Consider the following 17,844-nt stretch of genomic DNA (forward strand, 5'->3'; position numbering starts at 1 on the left):
TTGATGTTTTTCTTCAAAACATTCATATGCTTTCTTTATAGTTTAAAAAATACAAAAAAGTTGTTTGTGAAAATTCATTGTCAAGGAAATAAAATAAAGAATTAGAAAAGAGAAAATTCATACTCTAGAAGAAAGTCTAAGAGAAGCCAAAAAATAAGACGAATGAATCGTTCGTAGTTGAAAAACTGAGACGAAGTTGTGTGACATTCCAATTTTCTAGATTGGGAAATACGGTGTAGAAATAGCTTCTGTTTGCTATAGTATGTAGTGTAGTAGCATTATACATAGTGAGATAATTTATATAAGAGATAGAGTCATTACTAGACAGGCAAGTGACCTAAATTTTAAGTACTGAAGCTAGGAACAAGTGGTTTAGAAGTAGAAAACCCTTGACCAAACCTATTTCTTTTCTCTTCAATAAAATATTTTTTATTACCCTCTCTCCTTCCTATATCCTCTTTTTCTTCTTATACCACCTTCATCTGTCAATGTCTTTTTCTTTTTCCTATAACATTTTCTTTTTTTATGCCACATTCTTCTTTTACTTAATATGTCTTATTAATTTGTTTGATCATGCTAGCAATTATATATTTTAGATTGAATTGAACATAAAGATTAACATACTGACCCATGGTAAAGGGCTTACCAGAAGCATAAAGAATCTCCAAATGAAGAATTGTCCCCTTCCTTGAATTTCTATGGGATTATGTTTGTTGAAAAAAACAAAATGTAAAATTTATCATCAATAGTAGGTCATGCTTTAATGATTTAATAGTAGGTCATGCTTTAATGATTTAAGTATTATCCCATTTTAGTATGCTTGTTTTTTGTAAGTTTACCTTTGCATTGTGGTTCGTGTCTGTGATGATCATGTATCTAATGTACATGGAGAGTAGATGGCTAGGAGGTGGCCCCGTGTGTCTTTAGAGACTTTGTGGATATGCATACCGAGATGTGAAGATGCGTCTGTATTTGTTCTTTCCATCTTAGCATCTTGTATAGTGTTTACTGGTTTAGAGTATAAGGAGTTTACCTTTATAGAATTGTATATGCTTATGTGCATGTTTTGAGTAGTTATGAGTTACTGATCTGTTGTTAAGTGTATGCTATGATGGAGTGCCACAAGACACATAGTCATTCGGTTGTATAGTTATATCATATGATGTTTTACATTTGTATCATGTGTCTTAGCTTTAGTCTTTGAAATGCAAAATGTTTACCCATATCTTCACAATCAAATTAATTGAATAAGCTATATTATTTTATCAAAAATGTATGCCTTAGAATTTATATAGAAATTCGGCATTATCTAATAATTAAAACTTGTTTCATAATTTAATGTTAGAAAATACTGAATTTATTTTTTATTTTTAATTTAAAATCATACTTTAATTAGGGTTAGTTTGGCCCAATGGTCCAACATAAGGTTGAATTAGGCCTAAAAAATTAAACTAAAATCTAAAAAGAATGCGTCTAACTCTGATTAATACTATAATCTGATGGATTGGACTGATCGTTTTGATAACTCTAATATTAAATCTTTTAGACTTATAATTAAGCTTAGTGGTATTGTATACGTACCAACATATTACTTGTGTTCATTTATGTGAGCCCAAGTTTTTTAGATGAGGTTCAAAACTTATTATTTAATTTGATTGAATTTTCCTTCTCTTTATTTTTTTTAATATTTAGGTTATTCGAATAATTTAGGTATCAATATCTCTCCATTTATTATCTGCATATTTAAATTCTCTTCAGACAGTAATCTTTTTTTTTGTTATTCTTCTTTTCTTTTCCCACTAATAAAAAATCTCTCAAGACCCCTTCGATAACTTTGTAATTGTTCTTTAGGAAATTATTAAAAGCTTTTATATTCTATAATAATTTTAGTAATGATGTTATGCAAGTTTTATTACTTAAACTCTTTATAGTAATATTTTGGTTGACAACAACTTTTAATGACCTACCAAGTTGTTTCATCAATATTACTAATTTTGACATTAGTATTATGAATAGTTAAGGAGGTGTTTGATTTGGTTGTTTTTTATTTTTATTTTCACTGAAAATAAATAATGGTGATGAAAATGTGTTTGGTTGGATTTCTGTTTTTATTTTCATTGAAAATATTTTCTCAAACGAACCAAAAGTTAGAAACAATAAAATTTTATTTTCAGTGTTTTCAGTTGAAATCAAGAACCTCATTTTAGGTAAAATGAAAATGCGGTAACAATAAATGTAATTTTAAGCAAATCTAAAAATATATCTTCTTTTTAAAACACATTTTCAGTGTTTTTATTTCTTGAAAGTAGAAAATAAAAAGTAAAACTAAATATATTTTCAAAATTCTAATCTTTTAAAAATTAAAATAATTTTCAAAAAATAAAAACAAAAAATAAAAATACAAACCAAACATACCCTAAAATAACATCAATCTTGTGTTATTTATAAATAGTATTTAACAACAATATAATATAATATAATGCTACCAGGAAATTCCTCTTGCATCATGAATCGTCATCAAATTTCCTTTTATAACTAGAGACTTCCCATAATGACAACCCCTCACGTTAACGCGTCGTGTAACATATTTTCTTGTTGTCGGCACTTAACCACGCGTCACACGAATCATAACGCGTAAACATTTTTTTCTTCTTCTACATGTATGGAATTGATAAAATTCTATTTATATGTAAACCCAACACTAACCGAAACTACGAAAGCTAAAAGTCTTGGGATGAATTAAAGGATCACCTAACATGGCCGACGAAACATGTCTCACACACATCAAATAAAAACAAACTTTTTGTGTTGGGTTCAATTCTTATTATTCAACCATCATATGATAGGTAACCATCTAGGGTTGTCGATGAACACAAAGCCATATGCATATGAGTTGTGGCACACTGGCTAGCACTGAAAGACCCACCACCACTACAAGATTGCTCTCCACGCAAACCCGACCAATTGTTAAAACCTACAAGTCATGACCAATCCTTGACCAAAATAAAGAGCCTTGACCAAATTATCCATTCTAGTTGCTCCATCAAATTAATCAAATTTAGATAAGGTTCTTTACCAAGAGATATAGGCATGTACTAGTTTCATAGTAATTAATGCATCTCTTCCATCGAATCATGGTTCAAATTTTTGTGCTAATTTGGGTTGGCAAAATTGATTAAAGATCCAAAATGGATTTCTATTTTTCTCATGACTGTCCATTAATTCTAATCCTTCTTACACAAATTTTCTCGCTTGGTGAACAATCTTCTTCAATAAGAATCCTTGGCGTCTAGAGACTAATGGAGTACCTACAACTAAACAATTCAGACTTGTACAAAAATCCTTGAGGTGAATCTATACTGGAAGTTCCAGCATGTCATTCGTGCCCTGATGTTTTGAAAAGAATTGCTTTTAAAAGAACATATTTGTAGAAAAACAATAAAAAAAATGATTGATGCACTAATTTAATCATATTATACTAAGAAAATAAATGTGTATCTATAAATTGACTAATAATTTATATAATTTAGCTCTGGTGTTGCTTTAAGAATATACTGGGGTTTGATTGCATGTGAATAGTAAGGACTTTTAACGTTTGTAATAATGATTTTTTGTTAATAAACAAATATCTTATACATGTTTTAAGAAAACCTTACAGCTTAAATATTTAAAAGAGAACCTTTGATTAAAAGAATTAAGTGATTTATATCAATATAAACGAATTTATATATAATCCTATAAATGGATAACAAAAGGCCAGCTTTTAAGTTTTAATAATTATTCGGTTTAGTTTTATAGTAGTGTTATTTGTTTTAGAAAACATTTTGATGATTATAAAAATTGTATACATATAGCCATTATATTTTTTTTACATGTTAATTAGGTGAATTTTTAAACATAAAAAACTAAACCTTTACGAATTTTGGGAGAAAGGTAAATTTGTATTTCTGCCTACAAACTGTTCTGACACTAAAAAAGGGAAAGAAAGAAAAGGAAGGGTTATTCCCTCTATTTTTTTTTTATCGGCCAAGAAAAATATATTGAAGAAACGGTATTTAATTTACAAATCAAAATAAACCAAACGAATTTCCTACGAGTTGCGTATGAAAAAATCCTTTGACCCTTAAAAAGGTGCTTCATATAAGTTTTAGTATTTGAATGATTTTATAATTACAAGAGTTTGGTGATATATTCTTTCCCTATTAAATACAATAGGGTTTCTAGCATATCAAATGAACATGCAAGTGTAAAAAACGGTAACTCCCATACAAATTAAACAGTTAGGTCTTCATTCTAGAAATTTACAAAAGTTTACTGCGCGCCATACAAAACCATGCAATTCCATACTTTGTTTAAAACCGTAGTGTTGGGCACAAATTCAGAAAAGAGAATCTGAAGCAATGGTTCTCCTCAGCTTGTAAGACTTATTTAGCATCTCTTTTGTTGTAGTCCTCTAGTAAAATACTTTCCATGTAAATAAAGAGATTCTTTAACCAATTAAATTGGTGTTCTTAAACTTATGAAAAAACTATAAAATATAAAATTTAAATTTAAATATGCAAAAGGTCAAGAAAAATACAAATGAGAGAATTAAAATAATTAATAAAATAAAATAAAATAAAAGAATAAAAGAATGATAAAAAAAAGCAAAAATAAAAATCGTAAAAATGTCATATAGCATTTATAGTAAAAAAAAAACTTTTACAACAAGAACTTTTAAAATAATACTAATAATTTCTCCACTCCAAACAAAATTCATTAAATTAAAGATTAGTTAGTAGGCTCAAGTAGTATGACCGACCAATGATAATCCCTTCACCTCAATGACTTGCCATCACGAAGTCATTATTGAGAAGAATCATGCATTGTTCTGAGAGTCATAGACAAAGACTGCATATTGCAACTACTTAAGTCACATTCAACGATGTTTGAGAAAGTGTCTATTTTACTTAACAAAGATAAAGACATTGTATTCAGAAATCTATGGATTGAACTAGAAAGTGTTTTTTCATAAATAAATAAAAAACTGAATATTTTAATTTATTCTAATTTTTAGAAAAATTAAATACTTCTAAATTAATTATATATATTAATTCTTATATTTAAATATTTTTAATGATCTTATTTTAATTTATATATTTTTTAGACTTTATTTAAATTAATAATGCATATATATTTCATTTCTTTTGTAATTTTAATTACTTAATCGATCTGTACTTTTATCTTTTTCTTGAATTTAAATATTCATATGATAGTCAAAATATTCGCAACGTGACACTTGTAAATTCATTAGTATATTTTTACGTGGCCAAATTTTATCGGGCTATAGGGCTATAAATAGTAAAATTTGTGTGAAAATACTTGCAATCAAAGTCACATTACATGATAATATAAAAAATAAAAGTAGTAACATACACACACACAAAATCACATTATATGATGCTTGAGGAAACACGTACGTATTGTACGCTAGACTAATATTAAAATATAGTAGTTGTTTTTTTTAAAAGATTTCATATATTATATTAAATATTTGATTAGTTCAAATTGAATTAAGTTAAATTACTATAGACCACAGAAAAAAGAAAGATATACCATATTTTAAGACAATTAAGACACTAATTCAAAACGATTTTAAATAATAATAGGTTCCTACCAACTCATTTACACACGCCTTCGTAAAGTATCTTAATCCTAATAATATTGTTAAAACTTAAAACAAAACTTGACAGATGTAACGGCAGCAAAAAGAAATGGGTACATGATGTGGCGGCAGCAAATTGATTTGACTTGAGCAATATTAATTTTATGCAGACAAATTTTTTAACGTCATAAACTTACAAAATTTAGTGTTCACATAAATTAATTATAAAAGCATATATTTAATAATTAATTATATTGTTATAATTTATAATTAACTATATAAAATAAATTCTCTTTAAATGTGTCAAGTGAAAAATAAATTTAGAATGATTTATTTTATTTTAGAATATTTAAGAGAACCTTTTTTATAACAAAGTTCCACCAGAATAAAATGTTAACTTTTAATTATAAATTTTAAGTTTTTGTTGTTTGTGAAAATCATAAATGACTTAATGTTAAATAATACTTAAGTGTTCTTAAATTTAATGAGAGTTTAAGGATTGTATTAAAAGTGGTCTAGAGAATACTATTGTAGTCATGGTAGGACAAAATAATTGTTATAATCAAATTTTAATTAGTAAAACCATTTATTAGTTTGTAAAAGAGAACTAGATGCAACTTTGTTTGAGTAAACCAATATAAACACTTAATGTTTCTACTTCCATCCAAAGTTATTTGATTAGTATTCTCTTATGTTGATTTTAATACACTTTGTCACACAAGTCTACATTTGAAAACCTTTGTGAAAATTAAACTCTATTTTACTAGCATTGGACGACAGTCCACACTTGTTTTTAAACAAATTGGTTTTTGAACTCATTGGACAATACATTCAGCATCCAGTGTTTAAATATATATGTTTGTGAAAATCATATTCTTTGTAAAAAGCTTTCAATTTTATCTAACACTTTATTTAATCCATCATTCTAGTGTGATATTTGTTATTTCATTCATAAGAATAATATCATCGTTCTGTGGGGCCTTATTCAAACATTTCATCTTTGTCCTTTCGACCTTTATTTGCTTCTTGATCTTTCCAAACTTGTTAGAATCCCAATCTGATAAATTTATGACAGCCCTTGTGATATTAGCCACCATATCTCCCCTTTGATCCAAGAGTTGTTGATAACGGATTCACATTCTTCATCTTGAGACCAAAACTTCTCGAACTAATACACCTCCATTGTTTTTCTTCTTCTACGACTTTGACCCTTCCCACAAAATAATAGAATGGGATTATGGTCAGACTTGTGGCAAGGGAGGCATGTCATTAGAGAGTCGTCAAAGAGGCGCAACAATTTTGCATTGCTAAAAGCTTCGTCAAGCCTTTCTTGAATATGGTTAGGATATCTTCTCTTTTTCGTCCAAGTATACCGAGATCCTGCAAAATTAATTTCAAATAGTCTGTAGTCATAGATAGTATCAGAAAAAACATACATAGAGCTCAAGTTTGGAGGGGAGCCCCTGACTTATCTTGGGGTTCCATGATCCGGTTGAAATCACCAATAGCTAATCGTGATGTTAAGTCTATGAGTTTCAGTTGTTGAAGCATAATCCTCGAAAGGTGCTTGAGATGACTTTGGGGATATCCAAATATGGCTGACATAAAGAAAGAGGCCCCATTTTGTTTCACCACAATGCTTATATGGATATGTTACATATTCCATGAGATGAAATCAATGTCAATCCCATCATTCTAGAAAATAGTTAATCCTTCTGTCCTATTTTTTCTCCTACCTTGGCAATTCACCCCCAAAATTTTTTAAAAACCAACCGTGTTTCGAAAGCACTGAAGTTCTACCTAAGTTTTCCTTGTCTCCATAAGGAACAAAAGGTCAAAACCTTTTTTAACCAAGATTTTCCTCAAGGCTTTAACTATGGTGGGTTCCCAAGCCCCTGTTAGATACAACTAATGAGCCTCAATGTGCTAGCTAGAGTTCTATTGTTGCTTCTAGATTCATATTATTTTGTTTCCATGTCCACCACCTCCTCTTGCCAATGACTATCCCAACTTTCTTACTATTGACCCCTTTTTTCTAGTCATCCTTTTCCACGATTTGACATTTAGGCTTCCCTAGTGATCTCTTTATGCAGATTTGTTTGGGTTCTTTTGTTGTTCCCCCTCATAAGTACTACCACCATTCTCTACCTTTTTCTTTTCCTCTTCAGTAGCCTTCATAATTTCCTTCACATTAATAATATTGTTACTGTCTTTAGGGGGTATCCCCTTCTCTTAAGTGGGTTCCTGTCAAGAGCTTTCCTTTCCCCTTTCAACTTCATTTATATTCCTCTTGTCCTCTTTCTGAGTAATTTGGACCTCCATGAGAGCCTTCATCATCTATTCCATTGATTATGTGTCTATGGAGAGATTGACATTTTCCCTTTAGGCGTCTCTGTGCTAGCTTCATTCTTCCTCAGGCAGCTCAAATGCACCTTCTTCTTTATGCTTGACACCACATTTTGTTTTTGTGCCATAGCCCCTAACCATGGGCAAAAAGTCATATTCCCCCATTCACCTTCATGTGTCTCCCTTTCCAAATCGTCACATTCTTTCAGCATATGATCCACTTTGCCACAACCATAACAAAAGTTGGCAAGTCTTTCATAATGAAAGAAAATCTTTGATGTTTAGTTTGGCCTCACTTTCAGATTCATGGCTCTTTTTAGAGGTTTCCTCACATCAACATAGGCCCTTACTCTCATTGCCCTTCTAGACTTGCTTTCATCCCCTGCATATTAAGTCATGAAAGAACCAATATTGTTCCCAACAATCCTTCTCTGAGTATAGTCCTAAGGGAAGATTAATCACCTGAACCCAAAACTAGTACATGGTAAGATTTGTTGATTCTGGGTTCATATCTCCATGAAGCTTCGATGTGACCACCAGTTGCTTGTTGAAATTCCATGGTCTCATATTTAGCACTTGCTCAGTGTCTTTGTCGTAAAGAAACCTAAAGGTGAAATGGTTTTTTGCTACCTCCCTAATTTCAACTCCCTTCTTGGCATTCCAAACCTAGGGAAAGGTTGATTTGAAACCCCTATTATTCGTTGTGTCTCCCTTCAAAACCCATCCTTAAAGAAAACTCTATATGACATCATCCTCCTCTAGCTGCACTTCAACTTATTCTTCTCCTTCGAAAGTAATATGCTTCCAATGTTCCATCAAGGGACTACACCAGAGGAGAAACCCTTAGAGAAGTGATAATTGTTAATTATGAGTATATTTTGGGATTAAATTATATATGAATTTGTAATTTTTCTATCTTAATTCTTCCTTTTTGAGCAAATAATTGCTAAATTAACATCATTTAAGTTTTTGTCCAGAGAATATTAAAATTGATGAATTTATGTTGCTTAGTGAGTAAAATAAAATCCAAGAAAGCAAGGATAATTAAGGAAAGCATGGTTAATTAAGGAAAATATGACTAATTAAGGAAAGGAGGCTAATTAAGGAAAGCAAGACTAATTAAAGAAAGCAAACTAATTAAGGAAAATATGACTAATTAAGAAAAATAGACTAATTCAAAAGCTCGCTAATCTCTACCTATAAAAGAAGAAGATAAAAGAATGAAAAGACACATAGAAATTCCAAGAGAATATAATTCCTTATAGAAAGACAAAGACTAGAAGAAGGAGAAGCAAGCATTGGAGGTCATTCCTTCCCTCTATTCTCTTTCTTATCTTTTCTCCCTTTACTAAATATTTCCATTTTGCAATTGTAAAACCTTCATGACAATGAGAGGCTAAACTCCCTTTGTTAGTCAATTATTCTTGATGTAATTTTTCTTCCTATCTATTTATGAATATTAGATTTGTATTATCTTAATATCATTGTTTGTGGCTTGATCACCCACTTGCATGATAAGTTTTAGGGGTAGCATTGGGAAATGCTATTTTCTAATAGAATTGGAAAAAATGTATCTAAATAAAGTCATCACTAAGGATAGGTTGATTTTTGTTTAGTCTGTTATACATTTTCATTCTGAATGCAATTTATTATTTTAGCTCTACAAAGGGATTTTGGAGAGAAAATAGATAAATTAAGCTCTTTCATGTAAGGACCAAAGTTAGAGTATACTAGTAGATGTAGGTGTAAATTGGAATAATTATAAATAGAGAAAAATCATTAACATTACATCAAAGAGTTGTTCTGGTAGGCTAAGTTACCAACATTTTCATCTTCTGAATTTCCTTCTACAATAATATTGGATTTTGTCATCTTTTATGTCTTTAATTAATTAATTTAAATTCTTCTCTTATTTGATTTAATTTTCTGCCAATTTAAATAATTTTTTTTTATAACATTTTAAAGTCAATTTTTTAAAATTTTTTTATTAATAAAATATCCATCTACTTAAGTACAAAGTTCATGTGGATTTGACATTCAAACTTTCGTTTTAACTTTACTACATGAGACGTATTGGTGCACTTGTCAATTCATCAATAAGAAGACAAGGAGAAAACTCTTGCGGTAAGAAAACAACACCCTTACATTGTTGCCACCTAAACCCTAATATGATAGAGCATCCAACTAAACCCTAGCTAGGAGAGAAAATCAAAGGGACCATTAAAGCTTTGAAATTGAACTGTCTTAACTCAACATTTTATATAAAGACCAAGATATACTAATTCTTGAAAATAATAGTCATATATAGACCTACGTGGCACTCGCAAAATCATGAAGTTTGACTCGAATAATGTAATCTGAACTTTATATATGTGAATACAATTTATCTATGTTGTACAGTCTTAGATTTTCCTACAGCATTAGTTATTGATTAAGGTCACTCGCACGAAAATGGGACACTAAAAAAATCTATTAAAGGCATCATAGAGTAGATTAAAAAATAACATTTTATGCGTATAACTTTCTTTCCCAAGCCATTAGGTTAGGGAAGTGATGGAGCAAAGCATATTCCTCATATCTTTTAGAAGCATCATAATGGTACGTGGATGCTAATAGTCATAGGAGTGTGCACCAATCTCTTTCGTATCTTTGAATATTCTTCTATACCATAGAATCGACCCTTTTGCTAAGTTTTCTCAAATTAACCTTTTAACTTGGGGAATCACAAAGGGTAAACTTTCATTGGTTGTTTAATAAATTACTCCATCTCTACTTTCAAAACAAAACATTAAAAAGGACTCCTGATCCTGCTCCAATTCCTGTCACGCGCAGAAATTATTCCCGTGTCCCTGGTGGCCGGTGAGAAATTTGAACATCCACATTTACATAATTAAATTAATAAAAAAAATCAAATGTAATGAAATAAAAAGATACAGTAAAGGAGAAATAATCTAATATTAGTATGTAAACGACAACCTTGTCCAACAATATAAAATTTTAAAACTACACAACTTTATTTTATTCAACAACCTAGCAACAACAAATAATTTTAAAATTAATTACTTTAAAAATGAATAGTTAACAAAATATGCAAAGTATTATATATATATATATATATATATATATATATATATATATATATATATATATATATATATATATATAAAAGTTCATTTCTCTGTATACACATATATCTATATACATAAAACAAACCTATGAAAATTATATAATTTAAAAATAATTAATACTTCAATTTTAATTATTCAATTTATTTAGACACATAATATAAATAGTTATTGATTATAAAATCACATATCTATAAATATTTAATTTATAAAAAAATTAACTTACATCATCATTAAGATAATATTACATTATTCGCTCTATTCAACTTATATAATATAAAATAATTTTGAATGAAATAAACATTTAATAGATTCTTATTTTTTTTTTCTCCAGAGAGAGGATGAGAGTTAAAGTGAGAACAAACTTTTGATTGCTATGAGGAAGTTAAAAAAATCATACATAGATTCCTATTCTTTCTCTATATAATTTATTTCTTTCTGTATAGAGAGAGAAGGTTTAGAAATCAAGTGAGAATAAAATTTGAATTATGATAAGAAAGTTAAAAAATTTGAATTATCACATCATTATTTTAAAAAATCATACATAAAGCTTTAATAGTCACATCATTATTTTAAAAAATTATGTTCATTTATATTTTAATCTTAATTATTTAAATATGATTTGATAATTTATGTTTATTTATGATTTTCATTTCTCACATATATATATATAAAAGACATATCATGTGTGAGAGGATGAAAGAGAAATTTTTTAACTATATAATCATATATAAATAGTTAGAATTAAATCACTAAGTATATGTAATATTTTAAATAATCATGTGATCATTAAATAACTTTTAATTTTAATAATTCACATATAAATATATGGTCTTGATTCATTCTTCTTATTTTTATTCTTAGCACTCCTCTCGGTTAATATATATATATATAAAGCATCTTGGAACCCTATCTATTAAATTAAAATAATGTTATCTTTCCTTGTCGATCCCACATGAACGAAAGATATTTTCTTATGCAAATTCGGTACACCTATAACTTGAGCACATTAAGTCAATAATGAGTGTTGACATGTTAGTATTTTTTATTAAATAAATATTCAATTTACTAATATGTTTCTGATGTGCCAATATATTATTTATTCAATATAAAATCTCAAGCACATCCCTCGAAATAGTTCGGTACTATTTGCTCAAGTTAGAGAACATATTAATGTACATGTTAAGAGAACATATATGAATTATGAATGCACATGTTAGGAGAGATCACTATTCTATATATATATGGTGAGTAATTTAACATTTTACGACAGATATTATAAATAAAGTAAAGATAATTTAAAGTAAGTAATTTTCTATCTAGTTAAAAGGCTAATACGACATTCTTTATAGTTCATGTTTTAATCTTGGTTATAATTTTAAATTAATGTTCACGTATTTATTTTACATTTTCATAAATTATTTTATTTTATCATTATAAATTATTTTATTATTAAATATCATAAATTTAATTGAAAAGAAAATGAGTATTCTATGTTTTTTATGTGACTTATATAAACCTCATAACAAATAAAACATATGTTAATGGATGTAATTATAGTAGGATTTTTCTACAATTTTGTAATTAACAAGGTTATCGATTATTCTATAAGAAATTTATACGTGATAAGACTATGTATTTTTTTTTAAGAAAAATATTATTTATGAATATTAAATGGGCGAGGTTCTATCAAACTTTATGAGTGTCTAACAGCCATATTAAAATTTTGTCTCTTCATAGGCATATAGATAGAAAATCCCATTAAACTATGTACATGCATATATTGAGAAAAAAAAAAAAGGAACGTAAATTTTTTACACAATCTTGTTGCTTAAGTTCACATGAGAAGATTTAGTTCTATTCATAATAAAAAAAAAATGTAAGGTGCGTTTTAATTATTTTATTTTCAAATTTAAAGGAACAGCAGAATAGCACAAATATACTTGAATCGAAACGGAAGTAATACTTTTTGATAAATCCTTTTTAATATCTTATGATTAAATGAACTTTATATAGGCCCGATTAAATTAAATGATATTGATTTTATTTTAGAGAAATGGTAAGATCATCAATATATTCTCTAGTACATTCTTTTGAAGATATTCTTTTTTATTAGTTAAAATTGATTGAAAATGATAAAATTTATAAGTTTTACAACATATTTGATAAATTTTTCTTATGATTTTGTAATTTTTAATAAATTCTAACTAAAAATGGGAGGTGTGTTAGAAAGCATGCCACTAGCACTTGTATTTATTCCATAGATCTCATTTTATAATTTATATTTAGTAAATCCTATAAAAGTTATTTTAATACAAAATTGTATTGCTTAGATTATTGAAATTGAAATCCATCCAACCACGTTTATTTTTGAACCAACTACATACAATGACAATATTCACTTATGATGAAAATATGAAATAAAATTTTATTGTTATATATATATATATATATATATATATATATATATATATATATATATATATATATATAATTATAATTTTATGAGTCAAGAAAATGTTTTCGGCATAACTTAGACTTGGCTATTTCAACTTACAACTTAGTCTCATCTACTCATCCTAACTTCATATCAATTTGGAATACAAATGTGATTGACATCGATTTGGTCACTCATCATGATCCCAAGCTACTTAATTGAGTACATTTTTGGCATAGGCATGGACCTCGAGTTCCATTGGCACCCACCATATATAGCTCAAACAACTCATCTACCATCAATTTGCAATATGGCTCTCCTAACAACAAACAAATAACAAATGTAAGAGAATCTCAAACACACCACCTCCCAAATGCTTATTATTTACCAACGCTCTCTCAGTCTTAGGTATGTTCTTCAGAGACACTTGCATGATTTTATTCTTAATTAACTTGGACGTTAGAGTCTTTATAAGTAATCACCATTGTTGTGCACCACCTTAATTTGGATAATAAATTATCTAACCTTCATCAACCTCGATCAATGGATCATGATCATGAGTACTAGAGAATAACAAAAAATAAGTGAATTAGTCCTAACAATTATTTGAACTAATCATCAAGTTCAAGACATACCTTAAGACTTTAAGAGTATTTATAAATTTACTTACAAATTATTTATCAATAAGCTATTCACATCAATAACAAATTCAAACTTTTATCCTTATAAAATATGAGTTTGATCCTTAGTAACTAGATTAACCTTTGTTGATAGTGAAAAACAAAAAAAAATTATATATATAGATATTTTTGTATTAAAATTGAATAAAACTAATTTATTAAGTATGATTAACATATATTTAAATTAATTTTAATTATAAATTCTAGAATAAATTGTATATTTTTGTGAGAGTAAATAATTTCAAATTAATGTTTATAAAACGAGTACAAAGTAATTCAATTCATCGAAAAAGAAAAAAAGTAACCCAATTGAATGAGCTCACTTTTCGGTGCACCGATTAGTTTATATAAAATGATGTAGTACTACCAGTCTAATGCACACTCACATGTGAGTCAGGAACCAGAACACAAGAAAATGCAGCAGCTGCATGTGGATTGTCTTTGTTCTTATGTGTTATGTGTTATTTAAAGAAAACAAAACAAAACAATATAGAGGCACGCATGGTCCAATAAAGACAAATGGTCTTGGGATTGACCAACTTTGTTTAGTTTTTTTAATTTTTTTTACTACATTTATGGCTTTTACCCTTTAACTTCCTTTCTTGGACCATTTGATTTCATAACTTCCATGGCTCCAAATTTCTAACCGAAACTATATTGCATGTGACATCAAAGGTATCTTAACAAACCAGCATGTGACATCAAATCAATCTTAGCAAACATAAATGGTTGAATTATTGTTAAGGAGATATATTTATTAGATAGGAGTCAAATATTGCATTAAACTATGCATTTCATTTGATTCTAAGATTCATGTGTATATATATATATATATATTTGAAAAAAAAAAAAATCCTTTAAAGTTTGAATTAAAAAGAAAATATAAGAAAAGAAAATTTGAATTTTTTGATTCTACAAATTATTTTTTCTTTTTTTCAACCAAACAAAAAAAAGGTGATATTCTTTTTATTTTCTTTCCTCTCATCCAAACATATTACAAGAGAACAAATTTTTATTACTTCTCTGACTAAACATGTCTTAAAGGATTAATTTTTAACTTACCAGATAGAAAAAGAGAATCTAGATCACGGGATTCTTGTAACTTTATTTTCATAAACAGAGAATCGTGTGAACTTTACATAATTCTACAAATTTTTTATTGATCCAAGGTTTGCCATATGAGAAGTGAAAAGATATTTTAAAAAATTAAAAAGAAAAGGATGACGTGTCTTTGACCATAATTAGAGAAAATATATGATCTCAGTTAATGCAAATTAAAGCATAGTAAATAATTATACCTTTGCCTTAAAGAAAGGATATCATCTATCCTAAAGAAAAGATCTATCCAAGACACAGTAACTAAGATATGGATTTGCTTATAATCTCAACGGAAAGAGATATAGATATTGTTTAACATAATCTATGAAAGATAAACAAATGGAGGGTCATAGATGTAACCTAAGTAAGGGATAATGTAAAAAAATAGGCACAAGAGATGAACGTAATCTAAGGAAAGTAGGGTCTACAATGCAACCAACCACAAAAGCCAATAGCCGCATGACAAGTATTTTTTATTTTCGGTCCAATTTAATGTATATAAATTTTAAATTTTAATTTAATGGTTCATCGCAAATTAAACATAAAACAAAGTGTGGAAATATTTTTATAAACTTCATTTTGTCATCACGCCCATATGTAATGGATATCTAAACATGTACTAGATTTTTTTTCTTTCGGGTAATTTAATTTAAATTTTTTAGGTTGCCAAGTGTCGTGTTATTCTACACCCTTTTGTTGAAAACTTTTGTCTGGTGTGAATGAATGACCATAGAATGGAGGAACAACAACAGCATCACCCTTTTTTATCTTTGATTCTAGGTTAGAGATTGCTTTTGTGGAACAAACCAATGAAAAATTGTTTCTCCGTTAAAAGAGATGGAATTAGGAGAATCTGATACAAATAAATAACAAACCCCCAACATGGGTTTCAAAAGTTTGTTCATATTTAACGGTGATCTTTTCACATTCTCACACTACTCCAACTTTGCGTAGAATATACTCTTCTATCAACGGAATAATCAAAACTATAACTATTATTTTTTTTAATATGGTGTAAGAAATATCAATAAATTTTGTTAATGATTAATCTTTATTAAAAATTTTGATTGATTATTTTTAATAAGATCTTTCATCTCAAATAGTTAAACTAGAAACTTTATTTAAAAAATTTAAACCCAATTCCATTTGAATCAATATTGTTGGTAAACAATTTTTTTGATTAGGTACAAAAATAAAAGACGGAAGATTACAAATAAAACAGACTTTACTTAAAGAATTCAAACCCAATTCCGTATGAATCAATATAATGTTGGTAAATTTTTATTTATTTTTACTGAGATAAGAGATGCCTAGGGCATAAGCTAATAAAAGAAAGTTCAAATGATGTGGGCAATTATCCCATAACATGAAAGACAAAGCAAATGAAGATCACATCTTCACAAGCTCATTGGCATAGTTGTTGCCCTCCTTAAGAATGTGAATAAACTTGAGGTTCCAAGCACAAGACATGTAGCTTTTGACCTGGTTGATCACAACAACATATGGGTGAAAAAGAACATTTCCCTGAGTAAGCTTACTCAGAGCCAATGTAGAATTTGACTCACAAATGATATCATGACAACTTGACTCCCAAGCTATCTTGAGACCTTGTAAGATAGCAAAAAGCTCCACATATAGATTAGTGGCTATACCACAAAACCCTGAAAATCCAGTGATCCATTCACCCAAGGAGTTACGAATGAAACCTCTGTAGCCTAATGGACTTGGATTCCTAAGCGAACTGCCGTCGACATTGAGTCTCATAAACTGACCAAAAATGGAAGCAAATCTATGAGAAAGGAAGTTGGACTTAACAAAGCATTTTTAGTTGAATTAGTAATGATTGCATGCAACATTTGAATCTAATTAATGATGTACCACAATGACCACTTTACATCCGGAAGACCTCCATGTTGTGAGCACGCCAAATGAACTAACAAGAATAGGTAGCCAACAACTTGTTATGACCTATGAGCTAAGACGTGAGCCATAGGATCTCATCATCAGAGGTGAAATTCTCTGATTGGTCAAGCTTTAGAATCCTCTATAGATAACAATCACCCTTGAGCAATCCCTAATCATGTGAAGAAATGACTCCTTAATCGCTCCACACCTGCAACAAGAAAGGTTAGAAGATAAATGTCGTTTAACACGAAAAGAAATTGTAGGGAGGCTGCCATGGAAGGCAAGTCAAAGGAAGAATTTGACATTTTTAGGTAAAGGAGGCTTCCAAACACAAGACCAGTTCACTAGAAAAGAAGAATGAATGGCAGGCTCTCGGATTAACCACTCGAAGGCATATTTAGTTGAAAAGCACCCTAAACTAGATGGGTTCCATATAATTTTGTCAAGCATATGAATAACAAGTGTGGTACTCATCATTTTGAGTCTAATATTATTTGGTAAGGTTGTATAAACAGTGTCCCAATTCCACTGGCCCTCAATGAGAATGTTATTTATGCTAAGATGGACATCATGCTCATGTTAAGCAATACAAAGTCTTCCTATGAACTC

The sequence above is a fragment of the Glycine max genome, chromosome 15, assembly GCF_000004515.6.
Source record: "Glycine max cultivar Williams 82 chromosome 15, Glycine_max_v4.0, whole genome shotgun sequence".
NCBI classification, from domain to species: Eukaryota; Viridiplantae; Streptophyta; class Magnoliopsida; order Fabales; family Fabaceae; genus Glycine; species Glycine max.